Below are 25562 nucleotides of genomic sequence, written 5' to 3' on the forward strand. Positions count from 1 at the left end.
CATGCTGTTACAAAGATAACACAGGTCACAGGTGAAATATATCAGAGCTCAGTCAAGCATGAACTTTGTACCATTACCCATGGACATTCAGCCTGGATTTGAAGTCAGTTAAGGAAACGAAAAGCTTGCCCTCTTTGATACCAAGAATCCTTAGCAATCATAAATAAAATGAATTAAATGAACCAAACTAATTTTACCTCAGAAAGAAAGATAAAAAGGGACTTGCATTATATAATGCTTTACACATTCTCGACGGTGTCACTAACCTTCACAACCAATATGATACTTTGATATGTAACCACAGCTTTAATTTAAGCAAAGGCATCAGTCAATTTGTACACTGCAAGGTCTCACAAGCAGTGGTGAGCTAAATAACCAGGTAATCTTTTTTATTGGTGTAGGCAAATGTTAATTAGGATACTTGGAGAGCTCCTTGAATCAATACGTTCGAATTGTCACTTTAGGTTACTTACTCTTCCTTTCGTGAATGCAGCAAGTTATCCCATAAGGCAGCAATAACCTTCTGCTATCACCCAAGTGGCCATTCCTCATGGGTGGATCTGATCAGGACGTCTTTGTGGATTATTCAACTCTGAAGCTGATTGGGGCCACACCCAATCTTGTTCTCACCAAAGGGTTGAAATTCCATTGAGTGCTATTTTTGACATAGTGCTTAGCGTGCTAACATGAAATTCCAGTGTGGATTACTTGAACTAGTCACTAACACATATAAACTTGCATGCAAAGCAACGTGTGAACCAATGGACATAGATAGTATGTGTCTCCCCTCTCTTTATAGAGCCCATTAATTAAAGACCACTTCACCCCTTTTTGAGCACACAGATATTGGTGGTCAAATTCTGGCACAAGTTTCTGATTGAATAGTGAATCCAATTCCATTTGAATTCTCTTCCCATGAATAATGCTACACTAAGGCAGAGTTTAGTCTGATTCCATAGCTATTAATTCATGGAACAGGTCGCTTATAGCTTAAGGGGCGCTACTCCACATCAAGCATAGCTGACCAGCCATGTCTCCTGTTCTTACTGCCCACTATTTGCATGTCTGGAAGGATTTGCAGGTTAACGCACTCAATCTGTTTGGTAGCATTATTAACACACCTTCCTTGGCCAGCAGGTCCTGGGGTGGGACTTGAACCCAGAACTTCTGGCTCAGAGACAGAACGCAACCCACTGTACCACAAGATCACCATTAAAGGATGGGCAATAAATACTGGCTTCACCAGCCATGCTCACAACCTATAATTATAAAGAAAAGATAAAAAAGTGGGCTGAGACTACTTAGCTGCAGAAGAAGTCTTCTGTAAAACCAATTCGCATTATTAACATTAGATGGCACTCAGGATACATCTGTTCAATATTAATATTTTAAGCCTAAGCTATGCCTGAATGGAACCAGATCTCTTCAGGATCATAATATCAGAGTGATTGTACTTAAAATTTATATGGAATTGTTTGTATAAAAGTTGAATGTCCCTAGAGTGTGTGACATGGGCTTCCTGCAAGGGTCACTCCCTACTGAGAGTGATTGATCAGGGAAGCAGCCTTTATATTCCAGTCCTTTAGACTTCCTATAAAAGTTTATTTATTTATTAAAGTTAAGGTCTAGTTATTAGTCACAAGTAAGGATTACATTAGTATTGCAATGAGGTTACTGTGAAATTCCTCTAATCGCCACACTCCAGTGCCTGTTCGGGTCAATGCATCTAACCAGCACGTCTATCAGATTGTGGGAGGAAACCGGAGCACCCGGAGGAAACCCATGCAGACACGGGGAGAAGGTGCAAACTCCACACTTACAGTAACCCAAGCCTGGAATCGAACCCAGGTCCCCAGCGCTGTGAGGCAGCACTGCTGACCACTGTGCCACCGTGCCGCCCATTTATAACACTAGCTGCAAGGCTAGAAGTGACGACACAACCATGCAAGTTGTTGCTGTTTGGGACGCTCCTGATGTTAGGCCTCAGCTTTCATCATCATAAACCCAGTGAGTTGTATGCCATTGATGAGGGCAATTTTAGGATGGGCTGTTGCAACCCTGCCAGTAGCCCTCAACTAATTGAGAAGAAGGGATGGTTAGCACTGCTACCTCGCAGCACCAGGGACCCAGGTTCAATTCTAGCCTTGGGTGACTGTCTATGCAGAGTCTGCATGTTCTCCCCGTGTCTGCATGGGTTTCCACCTGGTGCACCAGTTTCCTCCCAAAGTCCAAAGATGCTCAGGTTAGGTGGATTGGTCAAGCTAAATTATCCCTCAGGGTCAAGGGAATTAGCAGGTTAAATATATGAGGTTATGGTGATAGGATCTGGGTGGGATTGTTGTCAATGCAGGTTTGATGGGCTGAATGGCCTCTTTTTGAACCGTAGGGATTCTATGATCCATGATTTGCTAAGGGTGGTGATCAGTTCAGAAGGAGGCAATGAGAACTGGTGGTGATCGGGGAGTTAGCTGAGACTCACACCTTGAAATGATCACTCCTGCTGCTTCAGGCTCCACATTTACAAAAATATATTTTTAAAAATGAGCTTCTTGGCATGGCCAACCCTAGACCATCTATGGGCCTAGTTTTCAAAAGCGTAGCCTTGCCATGTTAGAAACATAGGAGGCTATTCATTGGCTGTAATTTGGCCCCCTATTCCAAGGCTCTGATGTGAGTTGTGACAGGAAGGATGCTGCAACTACATTAATTATGATCAGTCAGATGTTCAGTTCCTGATTGCCATCCATGTAAGTTGAGGTCCGCTGTGATGACCTCTGATTTAACTGTCCGCTGACACTTGGGGCAGCTTTTAATGGAGATGGTGTGGCTCTTGCCTGCTAGATGGAGAGTCAGCGAGAACTTCACTTTGTAACTTTTCAGGAAGTCATGCTGATTTACTGCCAATCAGGCACTTAATTGGGCAGCAGCAGGCTTCCCCTGGGATCAAGTCCCGAGCCGCCAGTCTCTGACTGGCTCAGCAGTGCCACTGGGGAAGCAATGGCCACAGTGCATTCTACGCTAAGCTGAGGCCCAGTATCACCAATGAACCCAGGCACAGGTGCAATGGGTATTGGGGTGGGGAGGGGGAGGTCAGCAGTAAGGGAGTGGGATGGCTTTCAGTGGGCCTCTCTCCTCTTGCCATGCTCAGTCCCACAATCAGGCACAGAGTTCCATTAAATGAGAAATATCCCTGTGGCATGACAGAGTTTGCTTTGTGGGCTTCCTGCCTGGTGTGTCCCCAGACTGCCTGGCGTTGGGGAATACCAGCAGTCATGCGATGTTTATGACTTAACAACTCTACGCATTTTCTGATTCTAACATTAACCTCTGTTGCCTAACATCACTCACTGTAATATCAATTACTGTTCCCTACTACTGGAATGTTTTTGGGCAGTACAATGGCACAGTGGTTAGCACTGCTGCCTCACAGTGCGTAAATATCTGCGTGGAATTTGCACGTTCTTCCTGTATCTGTGTGGGTTTCTTCCAGGTGCTCTGGTTTCCTCCCACACTCCAAGGGGAGAACGTGCAGATTCTGCACAGACAGTCACCCGAGGCTAGAATTGAACCTGGGTCCCTGGTGCTGCGAGGTTAGATGGATTGGTTGTGCTAAATTGTCCCTTAGTGTCCCAAAATATGCAGCCATGGTGAAGAGTGCGGGATTATGAAAATAGGGTGGGGGAGAGGGCTGGGCAAAATACTCTGTCAGAGAGTCGGTATGGACTCGATGGGCTGAATGACCTCCTCCTGCACTTTAGGGATGCAGTATTGGTCTCTGCACCCAACATCACTTACTGGAGCCCAACATCACTTACCATACGTCTACTTCACTCACTGGATCCCTACATCACTCATTTTCCCCGATCTTTGTCACTGTACCCTATCATCAGTTACCACACCCCAATAGCACTCACCTTACTCCAACATCAGTTACGTTAACCCCACATCAGTCATCATATACAATAAAACTCTCTGAAACCCTAAATCAGTCACCATAATCCCACATCAATCACTGAACCCAGCATTAGCTATCATACCCAAAACCAGTCACCATGGACAACATCATTCAGCACCTTTCAATGATTTTGCTTTGGGGGTGAAACTGTTACAGGAAAAAAATAGGAAGATGAATCTTTCTTGAAAGATATACTACCTCAGCGCAAATAAATTATCCCATGCTGCAAACAGTGAAGCAAATGCAATCAAGCAATGGATGAGATAAGGGTGTTGAGCTGTAAACATTACTCAAAGAAGAAATACTTCCAACGTTTTTGCAAAAGTTAATTTTAGACTTTCTGCCTAGCAGCAGCTAGGTAGCAGGGGATTATATAAGAACATCAAAAATAGGAGCAGGAGTAGGACATTTGAGACCTTCAGGTCTGTTTTGTCATTTAGTAAAATTATACTTCATCATCTACTTCAACTTTACCTTTCCACTCTATCCCAACATTCTTTTTCTTACTCATTTGTGGGACATGGGCATCGCTGGCTGACCAGCATTTCTTGTCCATCCCTAGTTGTCCTTGGAGGGCAGTTGAGAGTGGCTCTGGAGTCACAGGTAGACCAGACCAGGTAAGGACAACAGATTTCCTTCCCTAAAGGGCATTAGTGAACCGGATGGGTTTTTCCGACAATGGTTTCGTGGTCATCAACAGATTCTTAATTCCAGATATTTTTAATTGAATTCAAATTTCACCATCTGCTGTGGTGGGATTCAAACCCGAATCCCCAGAATGGTAGCTGAGTTTCTGGATTAATAGTCTAGCGATAACACCACTAAGCCATCACCTCCCAGAAATCTATTGGTCTCTACCTTAAATATGTTCATTTGGCTGCACCAGTTAAGAGTAAATTATAGATGTTTCTGAATGAACAATAACTATTTACAGGGTGATGCAGATTCAATGCTTCCAGACATGACCCTCGGATCTATCTGCTGGGACAAGCCCAGACAGGTTGGATTGAAGCCCCAACTCAGTTCCTGATGTCATGCGACCCTTACAGAAGATCACCCCTTAAAGGGCCAAGCACCACATTTCCCCCCCCATCCAGGTTCCTTTGTACACAGAATAATAGTTAAATTGTACAGTTCCCCATAATTTACTCTGCAGGATGGCCTTGTCTGCATGAATATACCCAACACTGATTTGTGGTCCTTCACAACAGTAAAGTGTCTTCTGTAGACATATTGGTGGAATTTTCCCATGCCACATACAACAGAGAGCCCTTCTTGTTCTACTTGCGGATACCCTTTCTCAGCTTCTGAAAGGATTTTCAATAGGTACGCAAGAGACCTCTCAGACCCACTGTCCATTCTGTTAGGGTGCCACATCAAAAGCCCCCCAAGGTATATTATGAAATCAGACCAGACCTCAACAATGTTTTTATATTAGTTTAAACGGAGGAAAGGATCCTTCACCTAAGGAATAATTCCACTGCCAAATTAGGGATATTTTAAAAAATCAAAACAAGCTTTCTTCATAATACAGTTTAAATACAACTCTAACAAAATTAAACACAGATCCATAGAATCATAGAGATTTACAGCATGTGAACAGGCCCTTCAGCCCAATTTATCCATGCCGCCCTTTATTTTAAAGCCTCTAAGTTAGTCCCAATTGCCCGCATTTGGCCCATATCCCTCTATATCCATCTTACCCATGTAACTATCTAAATGCTTTCAAAAGACAAAATTGTACCCCCTACTACTGCTACCTCTGGCAGCTTGTTCCAGATACACATCACCATCTGTGTGAAAAACAGTTTAACTCTTAACAATTGAACAATATTTAAACATGAAAAGAAACAACACTTAATGTCTAACTTATCAGTATTTCAGTTCCAAGTAAGCAACAGTCTCTCCATTGACTTAAACTCACTTTAAATACAGTTAGCAAGCTCAGGCATGATTGCTTTAAATTGTGGTATCAGCCGTGAAAGTTCCAGAGAGATTTTTCAGAGAGAGAGTAGCTTGTAGGCTTCTATCTTTCACTCGCCTCTCCAGCAACTGAACACAGAAAACTGTTTCTCTCTGCTATAAACCTAGATCCTCTCATTAACTACATCACATGACCCTATGTACCTAACCTGAAGAGTATTAGTTTATCTCTTTCTCTTGCTTGCTCTGACCATGTTTGAACAACTGGTCAGTTGGTGAGAGAGGATCATGTGATGAGCCAACTGTGTTTAAAGAACTTTATTTTCTCCAGAAGAAGAGGGTCTTAATATCGTGAATGGACTTCTCTCTTTCATCAATCAGCCTCCAAGCTCAAACTCAGCCTGTTGTTTGACCATCTACATGCCATAGGCAGTATTTTTGAATCAACCTAGCAACTGCAAAAGCAAATATATTTCTTACCCAGCAACGTTTTAAATTGACTTGATGCAGAATCCAGAAAAACCATCAAAAACAGTTCGAAATCATCCAAGTCATCAATCTTCAAGATTTGTTGGACTTTTGCAAACTATTTAATCTAATTTTCCCTTCTCCTTTATGTGTGTGTGTGTGTGTGTGTGTGTGTTTGTGTATGTGCATGTGTGTGTGCATAGTTGTGTGTGTGTATGTGCATGTGTGTGTTTGTGTGTGCACATGTGCATGTGTGTGAATACATTTATGTGTGAGAGCCAGAGTATTTTTACTATTTGTATTTGGATTGGGTATTAAGTACAATAACTAACATTCTGTTTCCTTTCAAAAGCTTACAGAAAAACCTGCCTGTATCACAGTCACAGCACAAAAATTTAACCACTCACCGGACTGGCAAACTCACTCTTTAAAGAGAAATCCTGTTGTGGTCAAACAAGGAGGGGGAAAAGTGGGGAATCATTCTTCCCACTGATTGTAAACCTTAATCTGAGGTTTTGTTTCCCAAAGAAAACATCGTCTCAAAATCAATCCTGTCAAACTATTCAGAGATCACCCATCCCATATAGTAATTTGTTACAAAGGTAACATCATCATAGTCCCAGTTGGCCATCGGCTAGTCTCACCTTTGAGGGGAAGAGCTGAAAGGTAGTGAGTTGACCTGAGGATCACCACATCTCAGGTGAAGAGCAAGGTTGAGAAGGCGGGGCCTTGATGAATAACCATAGTTGGTACGGCAAACTGAAGTAGAGATGCCGGCGTTGGACTGGGGTAAACACAGTAAGAAGTCTGACAACACCAGGCTTAAGTCAGAACCTTCCAACACCTGACGAAGGGACACCGTTTCCGAAAGCTTGTGGGATTACTATCAAATAAACTGGCTGGACTTAAACCTGGTGTTGTCAGACTTCTTGCGGCAAACTGAACCCATGAATCTGTGGAATTCATTGCCACAGAAGGCTGTGGAGGCCAGGTCATTGAGTGTATTTAAGACAGGGTTAGATGTTTTGATTGGCAAGGAAATCAAAGATTATAGAGAAAAGGCGGGAGAATGGGGTTGAGAAACTTATGAGCCATGATTGAATGGTGGGGCAGACTTGATGGGCCGAATGGCCTAATTTTGCTCCCATATCTTATGGTCTTATCTTCTATTGGCATTACCCCACGGTCCAGCCAACTGAGCTAAATCGCCCTCCCTCAGCCTGCCAACCTGAACATATCCTATTTATTCCTACTCTGTTTCCTGTCCATTAATCAATTCTCAATCCATGCTAATATATTTCCCCATCATAAAAAAAGCCTTTCAGCCCTTTCAAGCTTTCTTCCTAAAGATACCTCTTCATCCCAGGAATAAGTCAATGAACCTTCTCTGAACTCCTTCTAACACAGCTAGATATTATACAATTATGTAATTAAATATTATATAATTATATACATTATATAAATCCCACGAGACCTAATTTTATGTAACTCTTGAGTCGTTTTTTTATTGAATGCTATTTGAAAATTACTAACTCAAAAAGCCCAGCAGATCTTTCATACATGACAAATCATGTTTCATAAATCCATGTTGAACCTGCTTAGTCATAAAAGCATAGAAAGTAGAGGCAGGAGTAGGTTATTCAGCCCTTTGAGCCTGATCTGCCATTCACTTTGACCTTGGCCAATCATCAAATTCAATATCCTGATCACCCCTTCCCCCCATACCCCTTGATCCCTTCAGTTCCAAGAGCTATATCTAATTTCTTCTTGAAATCACACAACATTTTGGCCTCAACTACTTTCTGTGGTAGTGAATTCCACACATTCACTGCTCCCTGGGTGAAGGAATTTCTCCACACCTCAGTTCTAAAAGATTCATCCCTTATCCTCAAACTATCAACCCTAATTCTGGACTCCCCCATCACTGGGGGCATTGGCCGTGATTCTCCCAAAAGCGTTGAATTGGCAGGAAAACCGTACTAGATCCCGACTAATTTCTCAGTTCAACTTCTCACTCGAATCTCCCCACTCCGCGCGCTGCAGAGGTTCCAGTCGGGAATCTCATTAAAAACCTAGGGGCAGGGCAGGGCCTATTCATGCCAGAGTCTCACAGTTCTGGAAACCTGTGCATGCGCAGTGGCCCCAATCTGTCAGGCTCCCCATTTATTGGCCAGCTCAATCGCTGGCCACCCAGGACCCCCACAGTCCTGCCCCTCCAGCCCCTCCCTGCAGGAATTCCCAGCCCAGCCCTGATCCCCGCCACTCCGGAGCACCCCAATGTCCAACCCACACCCTCCCCAGCAGTGGCTACCCCCCCCCCACCCCCCTCATCCCGGTAGACCCCTCCCCTCCCCACTGCCCCTCCCCAAGAGGCAGGCCCTCCCCAGCAGACTAGTCCCCCCTCCCCAGCCCGCCCCAACTGCTGCCCTCCCTCCATCCCAGACTGATCCCCATGCAAAGTGGCAGTGGGACCCCCCCCCCACAACACATACCAATTGCCCCAAGCCCCACCCACAATAGGCTCCACCCCCTTGATATTGCTTGATGCCCAGTGGATAGTGCCAAGGTCCCTCTGTTTTGCTGTCTGATGATTCAAAAGGAACGGGGGTGGGGTGGGGGGAGTGGGTTCAGGAGGAGGCATTGGCCTTCCCTTTCCAGGTTTCTGTCCCTCTTCCTTGAGAATGACATCCTATCAAGTCCTTCTTAAACTCCTACTCAACTTTAGCCCTCAGCAGTTGAAATCATTTTCTTTTAATCTACTGTCTTCCTGTGCTCCCTTCCCCATCATTCCTCTCCCCCAGTGCTGATGGGGTTTATACGTAAGGTCCAGATGTTACAATCCCTGTCCTCTCAACTTCTACCGAGTGTTAAAACCAGGGCTGTAGCTTTACCGAGTTTAATTTAAGTTAATTATGAATGTTGCTGTTTTGCTTTTTATTAAACTTCCCTTCAGATTTTGTGTATTTTTGGTGGTCAGGCACACATCTCTTCAGCACCAATCAAGCTGCCTTTCCTTGTCTCGAATGAGTTCCGAATGTCAAAAGTATTTGCCCAGGAAGAAATGCTGTCTTAATCTCTCCGCTCTCTCTATCCGAAAGAAGCCCTTTGAGTTGATGGGCATGATATGGCAGCACGGGGCACAGTGGGTAGTACTGCTGCCTCACAGCACCAGAGACCTGGGTTCAAATCCCAGCCTCATGTCACTGTCTGTGTGGAGTTTGTGCATTCTCCCCGTGTCTGTATGGGTTTCCCCCAGGTGCTCCGGTTTCCTCCCACAATCCAAAGAAGTGCAGGTCTGGCCATGATAAATGATAAACTAGGCTGGTACCAGAGTTGAGGGGGTTGAACTATGAGGAGAGGCTGAATAAACTAGGCTTGTACTCATTAGAGTTTAGAAGAATGAGGGGAGACCTCATTGAGACATATAAGATGATGAATGCGATGGATAGGATAGAGGTGGAGAGGCTCTTCCCGCTCAGAGTGTCGAAATTTGCTGATGACACCAAGATTGGTGGAACGGTAAATTGTGCGGAGGGTGTGGAGAGTCTGCAGAAGGATCTAGATAGGCTGGGCGAATGGGCCAGGAAATGGCAAATGGAATTTAATGTTGGCAAGTGTGAGGTGGTCCACTTTGGTAGGAAAAATGGTAGGAAGGACTATTACTTACGAGGCGAAAAACTGCAGCAGGCGACGGTGCAGAGGGACCTCGGGGTCCTTGTGCATGAGTCGCAAAAACCCAGCTTGCAGGTGCAGCAGGTGGTCAGGAAGGCGAATGGGATGCTGGCCTTCATAGCGAAGGGGATTGAATATAAAAGTAGGGAGGTCTTGCTGCAGCTGTATAGGACATTGGTGAGGCCGCAACTGGAGTACTGTGTGCATTTTTGGGCGCCGCACCTGCGCAAAGATATTTTGGCCTTGGAGGGAGTGCAGAGGAGGTTTACTAGGCTGATACCAGAGTTGAGGGGCTTGAGCTATGAGGAGAGGCTGAATAAACTGGGCTTGTACTCGTTAGAGTTTAGAAGAATGAGAGAAGATCTCATTGAGATGTATAAGATGATGAATGGGATGGATAGGATAGAGGTGGAAAGACTCTTCCCGCTCAAAAAAGACAATAGGACTAGGGGGCACAGCCTCAAGATAAAAGGGGGGCGGTTTAGAACGGAGTTGAGGAGGAACTTCTTCACTCAAAGGGTGGTGAATCTCTGGAATTCTCTGCCTGTTGAAGTGGTGGAGGCTGCCTCGCTAAATATTTTTAAGACGCGGGTTGATGGGTTTTTGATAGGAGAGGGGATTAAGGGTTATGGGGAGAGGGCGGGAAAGTGGAACTGAGCAGCGACAGATCAGCCATGATCTTATTGAATGGCGGGGCAGGCTCGAAGGGCTGGATGGCCTACTCCTGCTCCTATTTCTTATGTTCTTATGTTCAGAAAGGACAGTAGGACTAGGGGGCACAGCCTCAAGATAAAGGGGGGGGCGGTTTAGAACGGAGTTGAGGAGGAACTTCTTCACTCAAAGGGTGGTGAATCTCTGGAATTCTCTGCCCGTTGAAGTGGTGGAGGCTGCCTCGCTAAATATTTTTAAGACGCGGGTAGATAGGTTTTTGATAGGCAAGGGCATTAAGGGTTATGGGGAGAAAGCGGGAAAGTGAAACAGAGCCTCGACAGATCAGCCATGATCTTAAATGGTGGGGCAGGCTCGAAGAGCCAGATGGCCTACTCCTGCTCCTATTTCTTATGTTCTTAAATAAACCCTAATGTTAGGGGGATTGGGAAGGTAAATATGAGGGGTTACGGAAATAGGGCCAGGGTGGGACTCTGTTCAGTGCAGGCTCGATTGGCCGAATGGCCTCTTTCTGCATGGTAGCGGTTCTATGATTCTATATATTACAGCCTCCCTCTCTTGTAGGAGAAAGGCTAGAAGTAGGCCCACAAAGCGTGCTGTGGTAGGTGGAAGATAGTCACTGTGCTGAGGTAAGGATTCTCACAGGGGATGGCATCTCTGTGTAAAAGAACTGGTGTGAGATGAATGCCACACAAGGAGAGAAGCTGCTCACTCCTCGCTCTCTGTAAGCCAGAAATCTGGAGCCCCGAGTGAATAAGCAGAGATAATGGACTCTTAGTTGAAATCATCTTCCTTAGTATTTGTTTGTGAGAGGCTACGCTGAAAGGAATGCAGATGAGACAAGTGTTCCTGGAAGTTACATTGCAAAGGTCATTTTCATCAAAATGATTTATGATATTATTAGCAGTTCACATGTTACGCAGCCCTTCACTCTATGTAGTTGCATTTGACACCTCGCACAGGAGACAGAGGAGCTTGAACCTATGATATAATGGAGAAATTAATACACCAAATTGATTGCAAGGACAGTTTCATGTTAACTTATAATGCTGGATTCTTCTGAATGTATTTTCATACTGCAAGATATTCATCAAGAATAAACAGTTATAAAGCGCTTTATTATAATTTGCAAGTAGGTGTGTCAAGCTACAGATTTCCAAACTGATTAATGATAGTCACTCGTAGATCTGACTGACAGCAAAGAAAGGAAAATTGGTGATGATTATATCATCCTGACTATAATGCGCACATTGTATATGAATCTTGGATCTTGCAACTATTAATTCACTTGAAGTACTTTGCATTTCATTGTGAGGTGTAACCTAAAGGGATTCTGTGATTTGAAGAACACTCATAATATCAATGAAGAATATTCTTTCCTTTAGACATATCTGATATGTAAAACAATGCGTTAATAAGAATACTTCCCTCTTAAAAAAATTGACATTTGTAATGAGGGCGGCACAATAGCTCAGTGGTTAGCACTGCTGCCTCACAGCACCAGGGTCCCAGGTTTGATTCCCAGCTTGAGTCACTGTCTGTGTGGAGTTTGCACATTCTTCCCATGTCTGCGTTGGTTTCCTCCGGGTGCTCCGGTTTCCTGCCACAGTCTGAACGACATGCTGGTTAGGGTGCATTAACTCGAACAGGCGCTGAAGTGTGATGACTAAGGGAAATTTCACAGTAACTTCATTGCAATTATTGTGACTAATAAATAAACTTTAAAACTGAACCAAGCTTTCTCTTTCAGACACAAATAGCAGTGATGTGGAGATGTCGGTGTTGGACTGGGGTGGACACAGCAAGAAGTCTTAAAACACCAGGTTAAAGTCCGACAGGTTTATTTGGAATCACAAACTTTCAGAGTGCTGCTCATTCATCAGGTGAGTGGTTGAAAGAGCAACATTCTGAAAGCTTGTGATTCCAGGTATAAGTAGGTTCTTGATTAGTAAGGGGATCAAAGGTTTTAGGGAAAAGGCAGGAGAATGAGTTTGAGAAAATTATCAACCATGATTGAATGGCAGAGCAGACTCGATGGGCTAAATGGCCTAATTCTACTCCTGTGTTATGGTCTTATACTGTCAGATCTGCTGTACATTTCCAGCATTTTCTGTTTAATTTCAAATCAACAGTTTTTCTTGTTCTTTTTAATCTTCTCTTTAATAAGATTACTCAAGATATTGAAACATAAATCCAAAGGCAATTGTCACGGGCCTCTGCTGGTCTTCATTGCAGAATGAAGATTCGCAAACTGAAATGTTGAGGAATGTCAATTGATGCCTTCCTGTGTCTCAACAATTGTATTATTATATCTCTTGGATTGTACTGGGAGGCAGTTTGATAGGCGGAAGAATGGTTGCTTTTAGGACTTATCCTCTCCCCACCTCCCACAGTCCCTCCCACACCTCCCATAAGGTCTCTGAATCTTGCTGGTACATAAATCCATAAGGTTGTGACACAGTGAAATTGTTGTATGCACAAATTTAGTCTAAAGTACATCAGGTATGATTTTCACCCTATTACATTACATCGTAAATACAGCATGGGTCATTAGGCCCATTACTATTATAATGGTGTTTCTGCCTCTTCCACCTTACTTTATCTAACCCAATCAGTGTATCCATTTATTCTTTACCCCCTCATGCACTCACCTAGTTTGCTCTATACTGCATCTGTGCTATTCGCCTCAACTAATCTATGTGGTAGCATGTTTCACATGTTAACTATTGTGGGTCAGGAGGTTTTTTTCCTGCATGCACAATATGGCATACAAAGACTCATCTTGCAGCAGGTATATGTCACACACCACTTAGGCTACGGTACCCTGTGGTCAAGGGTGCCTTTCTGAAGCAGGTGCTAGGCCCATTGCCTATGCAAATTGGAGTCCAACACTTAACACAGTCCCCTTTCTGCGATTGGTTGGTTATGACCTGTTCCTGCAGGTGTAGAGCAGCCAACCAACAATCCTTAAAGGAACCGTTGAAAGCTGCCAACAAATCTAAATGTTGAACCGGAAGAAAGGGTCTATGTGATTGGAACCCTGCCTTGTTGTGAAGGAAGAGGCTGATTAATATCTGGCACCTCCAGCAAGTCAGTGTTGTTATTGTTGAGTGGGACGTGCGCTTCAATCCAGAGGTGAGGTAGTGTGTACCTTCGTCTGCAGTACAGGAGGTTTAGGAGAGCATTTAGCATCCAAAAACTGTGAGCCTTGTTACCAAATTTCCAAGAATTAAGACTCTAAGATGGTGGTGGAGCAGGGCGACTTCTTACGAGCTGTCCCCAGCATACCCCCCTAATTCTATCTTATACTCTTGTTCTATGCTTTTAAAACTGTTCTCTAACTCTTTTACCAAATCCTGCACACTCCTTTCCTTCTCCCCTATGTATGGTATGCTTTGTCTGTATAGAGATTGCCTGTGTTGGGCGACACGGTGGCACAGTGGTCAGCACTGCTGCCTCACAGCGTCAGAGACCCGGGTTCAATTCCAGCCTCGGGTCGCTGTCTATGTGGAATTTGCATATTCTCCCCATGTTCACATGGGTTTCCTCTGGGTATTCTGGTTTCCTCCTGCAGTCCAAAGATGTGGATTGGCCAGGCTATATTAACTATAGTGCCACGGGAATTAGCAGGGTAAATGTGGAGGGTTGTGGGAATAGGGCCTGGATTGTGGTCGATGCAGACTCGATGGACCGAATGACATCCTTCTGCACTGTAGGGATTCTATGATAGCGCGAGTGTGACAATAATAAATCAATCAAATCAAATTTCTAGGCCATTGCATTATTTGACGAGACCTATTGCAAGAAAGACTTTACTAAGACTGATGTTGAAAAATTCGGCAGTTCTCATTAATCTGTGTTCTAAACTCTGTACCCTCACCACCCTCATTGTCAATGGCAAAGTTCTATAGTGGCCCAGATGTTGAAATTGTTCCAGCTTTGAGAGATTTACAGTTCCTGTATTTGGTGTGGTTAGTATTCAGTGAAGCTCTGTTAAAATCTCTAAACTTGTAACCCCAGCCAAAAAGCTGTGAGGCAGCAGCATAATCACACGGCAGATTATTGTGTCATCGCACTCTGTTTATCAAACCTCTCAGAACATTCCTCAAACGCCTCACATATGACGAATTGCACTCAGTAGTTTATTCGACACATACAATATCCAGATTGCTCACAGTATGGTTCACATTTGTGGTGTGGCTGCCAGTACCATTAGAGCAACAATAAAGGATTGAGCGTGACTTAACTTCCACAGTAATGAGACGAATAGGAACAGCAATGAAGCGAATAATCAGTTCATTTATTTACTTTTTAGCAAAGTAATGGAAGAATATTGGCTGTGAGGGCTTTCCAATAATTCCACAGTCTCGTTAAAGATCACAGGCGAGCAGGGCGTGGCATGGTGATCCCATTTGAGACCCAGTAAGGCAAACCTTGAAGAAACTGTCTGGGATTGCCAACCTCCTAACATTACATTGCACTCGCATCACCCATCTCATTCTACACCAATGGGAGAAACACATTACCCATGTACAGATTGGCTGGGCCACGTTAAGCATTGTGAAAATACTATCCACACGCATCGTGCATGCTTGCCTTCATCGGTCGAGGCATTGAGTACAAGATTTGGGAAAACATTTCACAGCTATATAAAACCTTGGTTAGGTTTCACTTGGAGTATTGCATGCATTTCTGGTCACCACACTACCAGAAAGACATGGAAGCCTTGAAGAGAGTGCAAAGAAGGTTCACCAGGATGTTGCCTGACCTCAAGAGTGTTGGCTATGAGGAGAGGTTGAATAAACTAGGATTGTTTTCACTGGAAAGAGGGGAGACCTGATAGATGTCTACAAAATTATGAGAGGCATAGACAGGCATAGTCAGAGGCTATTTCCTAGGGTGGAAGTGTCAATTACAAGGGGCACAGGGTTAAGGTGAGAGGTTGAAAATTTACAGGAGATATGCGGGTGAAGTGGTGGGTGCCTGGAACATATTGCCATTTAAGAGGCATCTGGGTGGATACGTGGATAGTGAGGAAATAGAGGGATAAGGGCCTAATAAGGGCAGGTTTTTTTAAATTTAGTTAGGGCACCATGATTGGCACAGGCAAGGAGGGCTGAAGGGCCTGTCCCTCTGCTTTATCTTGTTTTTTCTTTTTTCTTCGTCATGACATTATCAAGATATATTGCATAAAATATCTAGTGCAATAAAAGGGTGACAACATTGTGCTGGAGCATGATGACAGCAGAGAGATATTCTGAAATTGCCTTACCATCAGTGCAGTGCTTTAAGTGACCAATTGGTAGGTACTAAAGGTAGGATACTATATCCCTCCCTTGGGGGAAGACCTGTGGGTGGGGGGAAATGGGAATAATAAAATTGGGTCATGGCATCATGCCTATCATTTACTTGCCACTGATGGTATGTTACTAGGTGGTGTCAAACGATCCGCTCACCCATGGGACAATTGCATCCCTTAGGTGCTAAATAATGGCTATTTGAGGTCCAGTTTACCAGTGGCAGCCGGTGCCTGGGCTCCATTGCGGGGCCAACATCTGGCTGAAGGAGGGAGGATGATTTGCCTCTGATTATGACACCCTGTGTCAATTGGAGGCCCTGCCAAGATAGCATCCCCCCTGCAGAACCTGACCCACACACTGCTTGCCAGAGCTTGTGGGCTTGGCCCCGGTGAAACCTCAGATTTAGCACCATGTGGGGACTCCTCTCTGCTGATAACTGCCTGTAATCCCAGCAGCAGCCACCATTCTTGGTGGTGTCGCTGGGACGAGAGATCTGCAAGCCATTCGATTGGGATTTCCTTCCCCCAGGGAAGCCCTGTCCAAGCCAATTAATGGCAGTAAATTCATTGCCTGATCAAAAGCAGAGGGGCTGACTTTTAAATTGGCAGGGATGGGAGAGAGGGTGGGAATGGAGGAACCATCGCCTACACTTAAAATCCCTCTTTTAGTTCCAGTGGAAAATGAGTTGCTTTGTCTTATCAAAATCCAATACTTATCCCTACCTAGCCACCAACTGTTGAAGATCTGGGTTTTGGGAGCTAACAGCCAAGGATTAATAGAATGTCACTTTCATGTTCTAGTTTGTTTATAAAGTCAGAAGCCTTTTTGATTCAGAGGTGAAGGTGCTACTCAAATGAGCCAAGCTGGCAGTGGGTTAACGTACAATAAAGTTAAAGTGTTGGAGACAGTAAAATGTCTGACAAGAAGTAATATATTTTAGAATTTGGAGCTCCTCTGATAAACATTACCATGGAAGTTAAGCCATTTAAAATCTCTTAATGTGGTTCTAATAGCAGCGGCAGTCACACCAAATCTTAACGCTGTAGTGTAGATGAATTGGTGCATTTTTTGTAATATCTCAAGCGACCAGTTTCTCATTTTACCTCAGCCCTTCTTTAAAAAAATTTGACTCCGACATTTTCAGGTTCAAGTTATTTTCTCAACTGGTTTCCCCAATAAATAGATTGTGGGCAAAAGTAATTTCCCTGGAATTGTGAAAGTCAGTAACTAGGTGAAAAAATCAATCTGAGGGGTTACAGCAAGACTGCAATTCATCACAAAATATATAGATCGAGCCTTCGCCCCGAACGTGAATCCAACCACCAGGCATTGTGTTTACTAATCCGAAGGCAATAATCCTGGAGACAAATTTGCACAACTGATAAGATTTACAGAAATATTTTGTTCTTTAAAAAGACAAATCAATGAAAAATAAAAAGAGGGTTTACATTGCAGTCTAACTTCGATCAATATTTTGAATAAACATGGTGTTTAATTTTTTCAGTCTATTGAATGTCTATCAGTAACTGCGATAGTACATAAGGCACATCATTAACCATTGCCACTTCGGTTTTAAAAAGGGTAAACAATTTAAAATTCCAGTTATGCTGCAACCTCATTATCTAGTCAACAGAACTCATCACAGCATAAATTACGAGAGCACCTCAGAGCCTGCGACTCATACAGATCAGACACAGGCACCATGCTTTCAAATCTTCCAGTGCAAGATTTTCTTTTGAATTTCTCAGATTTTAAAACTATCATATCAATATTTAACTAACAGTGTCAGCTTGTCTCAGCCGGTGACACTGACTTTCTTTATCTTTTGGCCAGCTGGGTGTTTGACACACACACACACAAACCCATCACTATGATCCCTCGGCTGCAATTCAAATAACTGAGAAATTGGCTTCTTCCTGTTGGGTTCCTGTTTACCCAGCGAGGAGGGCAAGCTCTCACCTCCTGGCGACGTACCTCATTTATCTAAGTCCCGGAAGGTTTGTTTATGGATTGTCAAAACGTGTCATGGACACCGCCCACGTTTTATCAGCTATACCCATGGAGCTTAGCAGAGCCGGTCATGGAGAAGATTCCCATTGCTTGCACAACTTAAACTAAGTTACCACTCAGAGCCTGTTGTCATCTTGAGATGGAATAGAAAAAAAACTCCCAGTCTCCAGTGACAGGTCAACACATCTATCAGTAAACCGGGCTGACAGGTCAACCACTGGTGAAACTGAACCTTTTATGTGTAAAATGTATTATGTTATATTTATTTCTGCTTCTGTATAATCATTTAATTTGGAAATTAATTCCATCAATCAGCACTGACACTGTGTTTAAAGTTTATTTATTGGTGTCACAAGTAGGCTTACATTAACACTGCAATGAAGTTACTCTGAAACTTCCCTAGTCACTGATGCCTCACAGCGTCAGGGATCTGGGTTTGATTCCAGGCTTGGGTCACTGTCTGTATGGAGTGGGCACATTCTCCCAGTGTCTGCATGGGTTTCCTCTGGGAGCTCTGGTTTCCTCCCATAGTCCAGGTTAGGTTAGGGTTAGTTTGATTGGCCATGCTAAATTGACCCTAGTGTCAGGGGGATTAGCAGTGTAAATATGTGGGGTTACAGGAATAGGGCCTGGGTGAGATAATAATCGGTGCAGACTCAATGGGCCAAATGGCCTCTTTCTGCACTGTAGGGATTCTATGATCCTAGTCACCACACTTTAGTACCTGTTCGGGTACACTGAGGGAGAATTTGCCTAATGAACCTAACCAGCATGTCTTTTGGGCCGTGGGAGGAAACTGGAGCATCCAGAGGAAACTCACACAGACACAGATAGAACGTGCAAACTCCACATAGACAGTGATCCAAGCTGGGAATCAAACCTAGGTCCTTGGCACTGTGAAGCAGCAGCGCTAACCAATGTGCCACCATGCCGCCTGTGATGCCGGTGGTTGTTGATAGCTTCACATATCTAGCCTCCACAATCACCAGCAATCAGTCACTTGGCAGTGAAATCAACATGCTCATTGCAAAAGCTGCAGGTGTCATGTCCAAGCTGAGGATGAGGATGTGGGACAACGGCAACCAGCTGACAATATCATACTGTGAGTCTACCATAATGAGACCTGGACACCAATATTCTAAGCAGGACAAAACACTGAGTGGTTTCCACCTTCACTGCCTCAGACATATTCTTGATGTCTGTTGGCAGGACAAGGTCACCAAATCAGAAATCTTGGAGTGTGCTAATTGTATCAGCATGGAATCAGCGCAACCATCTTCAGATGTTTCATCAATGACTTTCCCTCCATCATAAGGTCAGGGCGAAGATGTTCACTGATGATTGTTCAGCACTATTCGTGACTCCTCAGGCATGAAAGCAGTTCATGTCCAATTGTGGGAAGATCTGGACAACATTCAGACTCAAGCTGACAAATGGCAAGTAACATTCATGCCACACAGTGGCACGCAATGACCACCTGCATTTAATAAGAAGTCTCACAAACAACAGGTTAAAGTCCAACAGGTTTATTTGGTATCACAAGCTTTCGGAATACTGCCCCTTCATCAGGTGAGTCTCTGTAATCTTGTGATATCAGATAAACCTGTTGGACTTTAACCTGCTGTTGTGAGACTTCTTACTGTGTCCATCGCAGTCCAACGCCGACGTCTCCACATCATCTGCATTTAGAGAGAATCTAACCATCACCACTTAATATTTAAGGCATTACAATCACTAAATCCTCCACTATCATTATCCTTGGTGTTACCATTGACCAGAAACTGAACTGGTCTAGCCATATACATACTGTAGCTAGAAGAACAGATCAGAAGATAGGAATCTTGCAAAGAATAACTCACTTCCTGACTCCTGAATGCTAATCAACCATCTACAAGGCACCAATCAGGAGTGGGATGGAATACTCTCCACTTGCCTGGATGAGTGCAGCTCCAACAACAGTCAAAAAGCTTGATGCCATCCAGGAAAAGCAGCCAGCTTAATTGCTACCCCTTCTACAAACATTCACTCCCCCCACCACCAGTGCACAGTGGCTGCTGTGTGTACCATTTCCAAGATGCACTGTGGAAACTCACCAAGTATCCTCAGACAACATCTTCCAAACCTACAACCATTATCTTAGAAGGAGAAGGGCAGAAGATATATTGGAACACCACCATCTGGAAGTTCTCCTTACCATCCTGACTTGGATATCAACATCCTGTCACTGTTGCTGGGTCAAAATCCTGGAACTTCCACCCTAACGGTGTTGTGCTGTAGCTACCATAGAACATAGAACATAGCGCAAACAGGCCCTACGGCCCACAAGTTGCACCAATCATATCAATACCTACGAGGCTTACCTATAACCCTCAATTCTATTCAGTTCCATGTACTCATCCAGAAGTCTCTTGAAAGACCGTATCAAATTTGCCTCCACCACCACCGATGGCAGCCGATTCCACACACCCACCACCCTCTGAGTGAAAAACTTACCCCTGATATCTCTTCTGTACCTACTCCCCGGCACCTTAAACCTGTGTCCTCTCGTAGCAACCATTCCAGCCCTTGGAAAAATCCTCTGAGAATCCACCCGATCTATACCTCTCAACATCTTATACCCTTCTATCAGGTCACTTCTCATCCTTCGTCTCTCTAAGGAGAAAAGACTAAGCTCCCTCAACCTATCAGGAAATATTCTATCAGATATATTCTTTCCTGAATAAATATATACTTTCCTGAATAGACTGCAGAGGTTTATAAAGGTAGCTCACCACTACATTCTCAAGGACCATCAGGGATGGATAACGAATGCTGGCCTAGCCAGTAAAGCGAGACATCCCCCGAACGAATGAAAGAAAAATCAGCTTACTCTCATTACTGAGCCAAAGGTGTCTTCCCTGGTTTGGACATGTTTATTAGCAGGATGATGGACGTATAATCAAAGATCTTCTGTACTTTCGGGATGTCCATGTCACTGCTACACTTGCAAATAAGATATGAAGATGGCGGACATTGACCCAGACAACCTGGAGACAGTAGTTATAGTCAATGACCTCTGAAAGCTGATTATTTGGAGGAGTATTGGAGAGATATGGAGAAGCAACAAGTTCAGCTGGCCAAGAAGCAGGCCTGGATAATAGAAAAGCCAGCAAATCGTGCATGCAGCAAGCGTGACAAGGACTGTCATGCCAGAGTACTGCCCATGAGTCTCGCCAGTTGATCTCTAGTGCAGAGTTGACTACCAAGCTGCAAAGTCTCAGAAGAGGGATGACTGTCAAAGAAGATAAATTCAATTTGACCTGAATAGTACAGACTGGCAGTATAATATTTGCCAGGATATCAGGCTGGCACTACCAGCCTGGTACTGCCCAAGAGACACAACCCCCTTACCCCTGCCATCCCGAGGTGCCTCAATGGCCTCTGTTCCCTCCTGTAGGGCCGGTTGCCTGTTCCCTGTTAGTGGGGAGCAGTTATAAACACTATTGGAGGGAACCACTCCCAGTCAAGTATGGGGAGATGCTATCGGGCCCAGAGAATGCCATCCTGGGACCGCTAATCATATCAAAATGCTGATTTCAATATGATGACCAGCTCTGTGCCAATTTCCCATATGGAGCTGATGAGGCTAAAAATCAGAGCCTGGGAGACGCATGGAGACTGTGGCACCCAGCATGGATCCCGCAAAATGGCTGCTGCTGATGTCTCCTGGCCCACCATGCTACTCGAGCACTGGAGTGGGCTGGGAGAATCCTCGTCATTCTCTCCTCAAATTGTTAGGATCTGGATTGTCTGAAAGTGTTGTGGAAGCAGAAAAGGACAAATTTACAAGGCCATATGGAAAAAGAGTAAGGCAGAAGAATTAATGGCTCATATCGGTTACGAAAATGCAGCATTGTCTGTGTCTGCTTACCATAAGATACATCCCACATGCACAGGCCACAAAGCATACCCTCAGAAACTTGCCCTTTTATTTCTTGCTCTCCAAAACTTTAAGGTAAGAGTGTGATTTTCCAGTACTAAATATGCACAACCGTAATGGAACATAACTCGCAAGTCTTTTCATTCATTGGATCTGGGCTTCGTTGGCTAGTCTAGCGTCTATTGCCCATTCCTAGTTGCCCCTTAAGGAGGCGGTAGTGAGCTGCCTTCTTGAATCATCGCAGTCCCTGTGGTGTAAGTACACCCATAGTGCTATTAGGGAGGGAGTTCCAGAACTTTGACCCAGTGAAAGAGATAAAATGGCAATATATTTCCAAGCCAGGATGGTGAGTAGCTTGGAGGGGAACCTCCAGTTGATGGTGTTCCCGGGTGTCGGTTGCTCTTGCCCTTTTAGATGGTAATGATCGTGGGTTTGGAAGGCACTGCCCGAGATACCGTGATGCGTTCCTGCAGTTATTTTGTCGTACACATTGGTGCTACTGTGTGTTGGTAGTGGAGACAGTGAATGTTTGTAGAAGGGTTGGCAATCAAGTGGTCTGCTTTGTCCTCTGAATTTGCTACTTACATCTGAAACTATTGTAACACAGAAATATTGAAGAAGTTTCACACCATAGACACAACTCACACACACTGAAGTGACAGAGACTCCCAATCCTTGTGGAGACAAAATCCTGTCTTCACATTGACAATATCCTCCATTGTGTCATGTGGCAGTATCAGCGTGCTAATTCAGTCAGATTTTGATAAAACTTAGCAACTTAAAATTTCGGCCACCGCAGGAGCAGAATTGTATTCAACTACAATCTGTAAACATAATGAACCAACATTTCCCCCACTCTACAGTTACCATCCAATCAGATAATCAACATGGTCCAATGAAGATTGCAGAAGGGCATGCCAGGAACAGCAGCAAAATGAGGTCTCAACCTGGTGGAAATACAATGTAGGCTACTTGCATGCCAATACACCTAATGAGCATAATATAGGCAGAGATGAACAATCCCAATGGATCAGATCGAAGCTCTGCAGTCCTGCCACATCCAGTCGCGAATGAAACCTCAGTTGGAGCCCAGGAGGAGAAGAGGGTAGACTACCGTATTAGTCCCTTATCTTATATATATCATATAAATAATTGATCATTGTTGAAGACACAATGAGTTGCCTTTGCCTTTACTGTCGCGACCCAGTCAATTACCATCCAATTAGACTATTTGCCACTATCAGCATAGTAATTATAGGAATCATTGCCAGTGCTATCAGCTGGTTATTTCTAAGCAATAACCTGCTCACTGGCACTCAGTTTGCAATGCGCCAGTATCACAGCTCCTGAACCCAATATAGCCTTGGTCCCAACACGGTCAAGAGAGCTGAACTCAAGAGGTGAGGTGAGAGTGACTGTCCTTGACAATAAAGCAGCATTTGACTGAGTGTGGCATCGAGGAGCAAAACTGGAGTCAGTGAGAATCAGGGGGAAAACCCGCCACGAGTTGGAGTCATAGCTACGCATGTAGGAAAAAGGTTGTGATTGTTGGTGCCCAATCAACTCATTCCCAGGGCATCATTGCTGGAGTTCCTTACAGTTGTGCTCTGGGTCCAACCATCTTCATCAATGGTGCTTTCTCCATCATAAAATGCGAGTTCACTAAAGATTGTACAATTCAACACCATTCCCGACTCCTCAGAGACTACAGCAGTATCCACCTAAAACATTCACTCCCTCCACCACTGATGCACAGTGACAGCACTATGTAGCATTTACAAGGTGCATTGCAGCAATTCCCCAAGGCTCCTTCGAGGGCTCCTTCCAAACCCATCACCTCTACCATCTTTGACAAGGGCACCAGATGCATGGGAACATCGCCACCTGGAAGTTCCCTTCAAATCAAATCAAATCAAATCCCGACTTGAAAATACTTTGCTGTTCCGTTACTGGGTCAAAATCCTGGAACTCCCTCCCTAACAGCATGGTGGGTGTACCTACACTTTACAGAGTGGTTCAAGAAGGCAGCTGATCATCACCTGGAATTAGGGACGGGCAATAAATGCTGGCCTAGCCAGTGACATTCACATCCCGTAGATGAACAAGTAAAACAAATGGTTGGACCTGCTGGTATTTTCAATATTGTACATTCGTTTTAGATCAGGAAAACTAAAGAATGCATCACCATGTCCTAACATGTTACAATCCAGCATCTTATGAAGCTCTTGCACATTCTGCATGCAGCTGGGAAAACCTTTAGATCTCAGTACATGGCAAGTTTACAAGCTTGCTGTTTTGCAATGCTTGCCCCCCTCCACGCCACCACCCTCCCACCTCACCCCCCCCCACCCCCCCAAGTCTTCACGTCAAAAATAAAGGGAAAAGCATCTTTTTGACTGGGTCAGAATCAAGGATATCCAGGACAGGTGTAACGTGGCTAGGTACGCATCCAGCACAGACTCCCTCTCCTGTTTGGTTAGTGAACCTTAACCAGGCTGGTGATAGAACTTGGAGATAGAAAACAAGTCTAATTAGTATACAGTGACCCCTGCTGGGAAGTGTACACTTACGTATATGAATTAAAAGCAGGATTGGGCTCCAAATGCACCTGTGAAATAACTTCTGACATTCTTTTCAACACACAGATAGAAGTAGCCTTTCTAGTCAAATGCTGGATGGTTGGCAGCATCTAGGCAAATGAATCCTGACATGGGGAAGTGAAGAGGCCTGTCATTAATGGGTGGCATGGTGGAACAGTGGTTAGCACTGTTGCCTCACAGTGCCAAGGGCCAAGGTTCAATTCCAGCCTTGGGTCACTGCCTTTATGGAGTTTGCACATTCTCCTAGTGTCTGCTTGGGTTTCCTCCAGTTGCTCCAGTTTCCTCCCACAGTCCAAAGATGTGCAGGTTAGGTTGATTGGCCATGCTAAATTGTCCCTTAGTGTCAGGGGACTAGCAAGGTAACTATGTAGGATAGGGCTTGGGTGGGATTATTGTTGGTGCAGACTCGATGGGATGAATGGTCTTCTTCTGCCTTGTAGGGATTCTATGGTTCTATTATATCCTGTGGACTTGGCATCATCTAAAATGGTACTGTCTGTCCCTGTTCACCCATCACCCATGAGCTCATTAGCTCCTGATTAAGCGATTGAAATCCTCATTGCTATGTTCAAATCCTTCTCACCTCCTCACCTCCAGCTCCACAACCAACTGAGACATCTGCACTCATCTAATTCTGAGCATCCTGGATTTTAATTGTTCCACCATGGATGGCTAAGCCTTCAGTTCCCTAAGCTCTGGAATCCTCTGGCTCAACCTCTCTGACTCTCTATCTCTTTTATCCCTTCAATAATCCTTGAAAACCATGTCCTTGACCAAGCTTCTGGACATTGGTCTGAATATCACCTCATGGCAAATATTGCTTTGTAGCTTTCCTGAGAAGGAAAGAGCCTTGGGCTATTATAACACATTAAAGGTGCTACGTAAATAAAAGTTGTTGTTGTTGTTGGAGAAAGAGAAGAGGAGAGATAGAAGTGTAAGAGATCTCGGTATTACTTTTCAGGTTCACTGCTTTATTAGTTACCACAGAATTTGCATCTGTCTTGCAAAATTCTCTTCACAAGCCAATATAATTCATTATAGAAACT

This window comes from Carcharhinus amblyrhynchos, chromosome 6, assembly GCF_965287045.1.
Source record: "Carcharhinus amblyrhynchos chromosome 6, sCarAmb.v2.hapA, whole genome shotgun sequence".
NCBI lineage: Eukaryota > Metazoa > Chordata > Chondrichthyes > Carcharhiniformes > Carcharhinidae > Carcharhinus > Carcharhinus amblyrhynchos.